Source organism: Choloepus didactylus, chromosome 1 (assembly GCF_015220235.1).
Source record: "Choloepus didactylus isolate mChoDid1 chromosome 1, mChoDid1.pri, whole genome shotgun sequence".
Classification (NCBI taxonomy): Eukaryota; Metazoa; Chordata; class Mammalia; order Pilosa; family Megalonychidae; genus Choloepus; species Choloepus didactylus.
In genome coordinates this window covers 110,307,351-110,315,830 of record NC_051307.1, presented here as the reverse complement: position 1 = coordinate 110,315,830, position 8,480 = coordinate 110,307,351, and the positions used below count along the sequence as shown (strand labels likewise).

Sequence of the window (8,480 nt, the reverse complement as noted above, 5' to 3'; positions counted from 1 at the left end):
AATAAGTTAAGATTCATTTTCTAAACATCATATCATATGGTGTATTCTCAATAAATAGCAATGGTGGTAAGAACACAAATCCATAATATAATCACAGAGTCACAACAAATCCTCAACATCATTTCACCACATATCTTTGCCTCTTTGATTCTTTGTCTGCTCCTTTCTAAACCCAACTCTTCGATATACCATCCCCTGCTGAACACCTGTATGTGAATATTGAGAATATGTAAGCATTCAGGAACATTTATGAAAGGCATCTCTCTCTTCTGCTCTTGTGTTTTTCCAAATTTCTTTCATGAAAAAAAAAAAATCTCCAAAACATGAACATATGAATCCACAGGTCCTATTCTCCCCACCAAACCAAAAAATGTAAAAAAGAAAATTTTCCTTTCATTACAGGCCAGAGAAAATTACCAGATGGTATGGCAGTTTCAAAGATGTTAGGTACTCTTTTCTTACAAAAGTAAATTAGACAAAAAGTCTCTGAACAGTCAGCACTGTATATTCATGCTCTAGGGAAATATAATTATTTTTGGGTGCTGCTACAGTGATCCAGCTGAATGATTGTTCCCATTCTCCTGACGTGTTTGGCACAAAGTTCAATGACAGAGCACGGACTGACCCACATGACCCCCCACCAACAAGAGTGAAATGTGGCATTGCTCTCCTGCTAGTAAGTGTTGTCACAGTGGAATGAGCATGGACCCCAGAGTCAGTTATGCCTGGGCTTGAATCTAGGTCTTCTGTGGAGTATATCATTCAACGTCTCTGGGCCTCGGGGTCCTGAGCCATGAAGTAAGGTAATAATACCTACTTTATAAGGTGATTGTCAGAATGAAATGGAAAAATGTACATAGTGTATCTGGCACAGAGCAGGTGCTCCAAAAAAAGTTGTTTTTATTCCTAAAAAATTTCCTTTTTCTTAACTTTACTCAACACCCTTTAAAGTTGCCCTAGAATCATGTGCTACATGCACATGCAGCAACAGCATTTCTAGAAAGTTCTTGTTAGGTCACTTCACCATTGGTATGTGTAGCAACCCTCAAATCAATCAAGGCAGGGAGGACAAATTAAAATAGGTATAGTTTTTCTTAGAATACAACTTAGAGAGACAATATGCTTGTCACAAAGTATGTACTGCTGAAGGGGGGTTTAAAATTTTAAAATAAAAGAATCCAGAGTCTAAGTTATGAATAAATCACTGCAACTCTGAAAAATTTTTGCTGAAGTTTTGGTTTTTTTCATCACTTCCCACTAATAAAAATGCTAGATGCGTGAGGAGATGACAGGGGAGAAATGGAACTGATGGTGTTAATTATGACCGATTGCATCTGTTGTTGAACAGCAAAATTCGACACAGAGGTGTAAGAAGGAAATGAATGATAGATGCCTTTGACAATGCACTATCACAAGACATCTGTATCTGTAGCTCATTTTTAAAAAACCCTCTGAAGATATGTATTATTAAAAATAAATACAGTCCTCCCATCAAGGAGCTTGTGATGAATAAGATTTTTATTATCACAAGTATAAAGGTGTGATCAGAGATTACTTCCCACTTCAGATGCCAAACACATGGTCGAAGAGCTGGGATACCCTTATGGGACTCAGAGCAGAATATTTTGAACCTGGACATACAGGTACAAATCTAGCAATCTTTGAGGATGTCATAATTCCAATAATAGTTTCAACATAATTTCTCCAAGATACATATTCACCTCATGTCCTTTTAAATTGATATTAAGCTGCTGAGAGAAAAAAAAAAAAATCTTGGTTTATTCAAATCAGTGTAAGTTGGTTGGTTCTCCCACCTTGTTTCTTTAAAGAAAAGGTAATTAGATGATTTCTGAAAAATTAAGCCATAGTTACTAAAATGTTCCAAGTGAGTCCTGCTTAATATGTTTGTTTTTTGTTGTGGTTGTTTTGTGCTACTGTTTAAAGGGAAATCTATTTTTAAAAAGATGTTCAGGAAGATCTGAGAATGACTGAGATAGAGCCAATTAAGACCTCATTACAATGGAACATATCTTCAAAGAAAAACTTCCAGACACACCTAGCCAAACATTAGGGATACAGTCTTGCAGAGGGTGGAACTGTCTCTGATAGTAAAGAAAAATGACCTATATTCTCAAGGTCAGTGAACCAGAGGTGTAAATATAGTTAACGATGTGTTTTTACAAGTTCCCATTTTTCCTTTCATCCCTACTAAGACCATGGTCATTTTGGCATTTCCATATTTGATGCTAACCTAACAGCTAATGTGTGTTTTCAAACGAAGTAGCTAGAGAAAAATTTTAGAATAGAAGTCCTACCGCAATGCAGCTTTTAAATATACTTTCAACTATTGTTTGATCTTTTTGCAAGGAAAACTTCGTATGAACTCTAAAGAATTCTTTCATCTATTCCACTTTAGGTGACTTATTCATTTTATTTCTACCTTCATCATGCATATCCATCACCAAAAATATATATGATTCATCTATTTTATCAAGTCTCAGCATTTCATCTTCAATTTGAGTTTATATGCCCTTGATTGTACACGATGTCAAAAAAGATGTATTTGTATGTCTTTACCCAACTCTCAATTAGAGTTATTAGCCACAATACAGCCAAGAAAGATTTTGTGTAAACTAGGTTCTGGGCTCCTTGGCAACCGATTAAAAAAGAAATCCAGGACATTTCCTTCACAACAATCTCCTTCCATCTTATAGTCTTTTGTTGGATCTTTTCATTTTAGATTTTCTTCCCAAGAAAGTAGGTAGATAGGACTGCTGGCATCCCTACAGCCTTTTGTTAATACTGTAAAGACAGAACTAGTCCACTCAATGGTATGCTTGAAGTAATGCAATTTCCAGGTCCTTTTGAATGGTTCAATACACACCTTTTGCTTTGATTCAAACTAAACAAAACCAAAGGTATTCCTCTAGAAATTATGGGTTTTTTGCTTTCCAATTCCATACTTCCTATTTACATAGACCTGTAAATCAGGTGGTTATTAAATTTAGACTAAGGAGAATGTGGGGAGGAGGAGATTTCCTTTCTTTTAAACAACCTCTAGGAACTCTGTTACATTCATGGTGATTTTTTTAATGCCATTTACCATGATGACAAACCATCATGATCCTACTTCACTGTAATAAAGCACATAAAGTATCAGGTGAAGCAAACAGGAGACACACTTTTGCCCTACTATTAGAGTAATTTTTACTATACAAAAGATATGATTACTTGGGGGGAGTGGTGGAGACTGGCGTATTGATCTCAAAATGAATTTTGCTGCATATTCCCCAAGTGCTTCAATACCTAAGACTTAATGTCTAAAAATTAAGATTTGGAAAATATCTAATAAGTGGACAGCTCAGTTAAATTTTTTATCTCTGGTTTTATTTTATTTTATTTTTTATTAACCACCATCTTCTCTTACCAAGGAGGAATGAACACTGATTACTGGAATCCCTAGGAGGCCCTAGTAAAAAATATTTCTAAATTCATGTTTGTCATTTATTTGCTCAAGGACAGTTTATGCTATTAATAGTCATTTAGGATCAGATGTGTTTTAGAGGATTTTGGAGTGGGTTTGGCAAAGAAATGTGAAGGAAAACATGAACGCACCAAGAAATTCAGGAGACCTGGGAAATTGGTTCCTACCCTTTCACCAGCCATGATGTATCAGCTCTTGTATTATAAGGTTAAATAAAGCTTGCCTTTAGTAAAATTATCAGGGTCTAGTAAATTCGGGAATAAAGGCCTGTAGGGAGTTGGGGATTGGAGATTATTACCAATTTGACGTCTTTAAAAGTTATTGAATAGTTGCTGATGTGCTCACAGACATAGGGGGCTGGTGGTTTGATGGGTTGAGCCTTCTGCCCCAGGACTTGCCTTTGGGAAGACTCTTGCTGCAAAGGAGAGACTAGGCCTCCCTATAACTGTGCCTGAGAGCCTCCTCCCGAATGCCTCTTTGTTGCCCAGATGTGGCCCTCTCTCTCTCTAGCTAAGCCAACTTGAAAGGTGAAATCACTGCCCTCCCCTCTACGTGGGATCTGACACCCAGGGAAGTGAATCTCCCTGGCAACGTGGAATATGACTCCCGGGGAGGAATGTAGACCCGGCATCGTGGGACGGAGAACATCTTCCTGACCAAAAGGGGGATGTGAAAGGAAATGAAATAAGCTTCAGTGGCAGAGAGATTCCAAAAGGAGCCGAGAGGTCACTCTGGTGGGCACTCTTACGCACAATATAGACAACCCTTTTTAGGTTCTAATCAATTGGAATAGCTAGCAGTAAATACCTGAAGCTATCAAACTACAACCCAGAACCCATGAATCTTGAAGATGATTGTACAAAAATGTAGCTTATGAGGGGTGACAATGTGATTGGGAAAGCCGTGTGGACCACACTCCCCTTTGTCTAGTTCATGGATGGAGGAGTAGAAAAATGGGGGAAGAAAAAAAAACAAAAACAAAAGAAAACCAAAAAAAGGCACCCAATGTTCTTTTTTACTTTAATTGCTCTTTTTCACTTTAATTTTTATTCTTATTATTTGTGTGTGTGTGGTAATGAATATGTCAAAAATTAATTTTGGTGATGAATGCACAACGATATAATGATACTGTAAACAATTGAATGTACACTTTGTTTTGTATGACTGCATGGTATGTGAATATGTCTCAATAAAATGAATAAAAAAGTTATTGCATTATTTAATTTTTCATTTATTTTTAGTTGATTCTGATAATTTACATTTTTCTGAATAAGTATCCATTTGATTTAAGCTTTCAACATTATTGGTTTAAAGCTCTGTGTATTAGTCATGAGATTTTTTTTTTTTTTAAATCTCTACTTTATTTTGTCCTTAGTATTGATTCAAATTGAACCTGTCTCTTTTCGTTTTCTTTATCAGGTGGTCTAGATTTGTCTATTTTTAAAGTACTCATAAAACATTTACAAAATTTGCCATCTAGTAGGCTACATAGGATAAAATATCAGTTAAAAAATACATTTCATATAGATAAGTACTTGGAAAATAATGTCTTCTTTATTGGGTGCAGAAGACTATTTCTATATATTAGATAAAATGCTAATTTTGGTGTTCAAATTTTTTTTAGCCTGCTTGATTCATCAGTCTTTGATAGAGACGTGGTAAATCTGCAATGAATAGGATTTCTTCTTGCATTTAGTACATACAAGTTCATGGCTGTAATATTTTTCTTACTGGATTGTTACATTTATTGTTTGTAGCTTTTTTTCACTATTTTAATTAACACCTTTGCCTTAAACTCTTTTTATTCTGATATCAACATTTCTACACTAGCTTTCTTTTTGTTGGTTTTTGCATGGTATAGCCTTACCTTTTTTTTTTTTTTTTTTTTGAGAAAGTAGTAAGGATTTTTACTGTCAAAACAAGAGAAGCAAGCATAACAGAAGACACAAATTAATTAATTGTTCTGATCATCTTAGACTCCAGGATCTCTCTATGGAAAGGTCGGCTCCTTATGTAAACAAGATAATATCCAAAAACATAAAACAGCAGGTATTTGAGACAGGGCTCAAGACAATGACTGAACATGTAAATAAAAAGGCAGATTCCCTCTTTCCGCACCTCAGTATGTATGTGTATGAAGGTACAAGGCTCATTTTGGTGAAAAATGCTTTCCTATAGAAAATCTGAATTTACAAAAATAGATAATGATGGCCACCAGTATATCACTGCTGAGATTAGTCTAACTTCAAACTAAAGCAGTACAAAATGGCTGCTTCTACACAACAGAGACAAGCTTTGCACTAATGTTTCTCAAAAGCCAATTTTGTCTCCAGCTCTAGCCTCAGTTTCATAGGTTTTTTTAAAAATATACCTTTGCTATGTCAAAGCCAAAGTGAAACTGGGGTGGGGTGGAGGTGGGGAAAACAAGACACCCTCTATTCAGAGTCCCTAGAATAGAAAGCACTCTAGAACGCAGCACATTCAAGTCACGGTGTTTGAGATTATGGGTCCGCGCTGATAGTCTCTTCCCTTCCATCACTGGCATGTCCACCTTGGGTGGCTTGAAGACTGCTGGGTCCTGGGCCATATGGGTGACCTGGACATGCATCAGTTCCATTGGAGAGGGCTTCTGAGCACCTCTATAGGCCTGGGTGGCAAAGCCTCCTGAATCAGACTTCTGGAGAGATCTTGGTCCAAAGAGGTTCCATTTTTCTGATGCTTTCTCTCCTTATCCTCACTTCCAGAATCCATGATGTTAGAATTTGGGCCAGGTAAAGCTATGGAAGAACCAGAAGTGAACCAGCCTCTGGGTTTCTGCTTAAGGGAAGATTGTGAGGTGCTGCTTGGTGTAGACTGGGCTGATGCAGGCTGCTTTTCTTCTTTTATTATCTCTCCACTCTGTAGCTTTAGTTTACGGTGTTCTCAGTGGTAAGGCCCTTGTGGGGTGTGTAGCCAGCATCTCTCAGTCCTCACTGTTAGTCATAATGCTGAATGCTCTTCTGGGTCTGTTCTGTGATCAGACAACTCATTATGACATGGGTAGCTTTAGCCTTCACCACTGGGACCTTGTCCACACTGCCAGTGGCCAGTGATGGGGTCACAGCAGGAGAGAATGCACTGGCCTCTCCTTCCTCCACCTTGTCGAGGTACTAATATTTGCACTCTGGAATCACTGGCTTCCAGGGGATGCTGCCCATGTCTGACAGAGGAGAAGTCATAGGTGTGGGGTCCTCGAGGGCATCATCATAGCTGAATGACCAGCAGTACATCCCGATGGGCAGGGACATCTCGCCTACAGACCACTAGGCTCAACAGCAGATATTTCTGGTTGTCTCAAAGCCATTGATAGGCTGGGATCCAGATGCTTTCCCTATATAGAATTCCAGAGCTGAGTCCCTGTCACCACGGTGAAATGATGTGACGATTATGCTGACAGACAGATATTAGTGAGGAAAATTGTCCAGTTGCTGCAAATTAGCAAAGCTTCCTAGGAAGTGCCCATCCAGAGGGTCTGTTCCTCCACCGCCATGGGGCTGCCCATGGCCTGAGCTCTGGCGTTAAAGAGGCTCCAAGGACCCACAAATCTCTAGACACTGTGGCGCAGTCTGGACCCAAGCCATGTTGTCTCTAACTTTTAACATGCCTGTGAGACTTTATTTCAGTTTTATCCCTTGAAGAACATGTAGCTGGATTGTCTTTTTTCTGTCTATTCTAATAATCCCTATCTTCTAACATACAAGTTTAACCCATTAATTTTTGCTGTGATTACTGATGTATTTGGCCTTATTTCTATGATTTCATTTTGTTTTCTATGTACCATTCTTTTCTTTTGCTTCCTTTTCCCCCCTCCATTACTACTTTCCGTTAAATCAATACTCCTTTTCTTCTTTCTGCTAATTATAAAACTATACGTTAAATTTCTATTGCTTTAGTGGTCACACTCAATATTTTAACATTCTCATCTAGCTATAAAGTTCTGTAACAATTACTAAATATGTTCAAGATGTTTTTCACTTTTCCAAAACTCTGTGGCCTTTAACATGCTAATATTATAACACCAACCCATTGTTGACTTTTTATTATTTCCCAGAGCTTTAGTTTTATACCTTTGGATTGTTTTTGTTTTGTTTTTTACTTGCTATATCTATTAAATTTATAAACATTTTATTTACTGTCGATAGTCACTGTTACTTCTTGTATCCGAAGCCTTCCTCTGTATTCACTTTTCTTTTTAGGGAAATGCACATTTTAGCAGATCTTTTAGTAAGGATGTATGGGTGGTAAATTCTCTTGGACTTCTATGCATAAAAATGTTTTAATTTTGCTCTGATTCCTCAATGGTAGTTTAAGTAGAAATAAAATTATAATTTGGCAGCCATTTTTCTCATCATTTTGAAGATAATGTTTCATTTTAAAAAAATCATTAGTTTTTGCTGATAACTCTGCTATTGTTCTAGAGATGTTGATATATTTAGATAATCTATATTTCCTCCCTGTTAGCTTTTAAGTTATTTTTCTTTAATCCTCAATAGTTTGAAGTCTTGCTATGATTTGTCCAGGCATAGATTTATAATTTAAGTATATTCCTTGATACTCAGAGAGCAATTTTAATCTAATGACTCCTGTCTCTATTCAATTCAGGAAAACTCGCATGTGATAACTCGTCAAACATTGCTCCCTCTCATTCCTACCATTCTGTTTTTCTGGGACTCCTAATGGACATTTGCTGAAGCTTTTTAATCGCTCCTCTGTGCCTCTGACGTTTCTTCTTTTTCTTTTCCTCCTCCTTCTCCTCCTCCTCCTCCTCCTCCACTTCTTCCATTTCCTTGTCCATTTACTGGACAAATTACAGACCAGCAAAATTAGAGTTCCAGTTGCTCCATATTCATTATAACACTAGGTATTGTCAACTTTTAAATGTTAGCCATTCTACTGTGTGTATATGATATGTCCTTAGGATGTGAATTTCCAGTTACCTGATGACTAATGATGTTGG

At 37.2% G+C, this 8,480-nt stretch overlaps 1 pseudogene; it reads right to left on the bottom strand.

Moving 5' to 3' along the window:
* Nucleotides 1-5,843: 5,843 nt before the first annotated feature.
* Nucleotides 5,844-6,827, bottom strand: LOC119520869 (annotated as a pseudogene).
* Nucleotides 6,828-8,480: the final 1,653 nt, after the last annotated feature.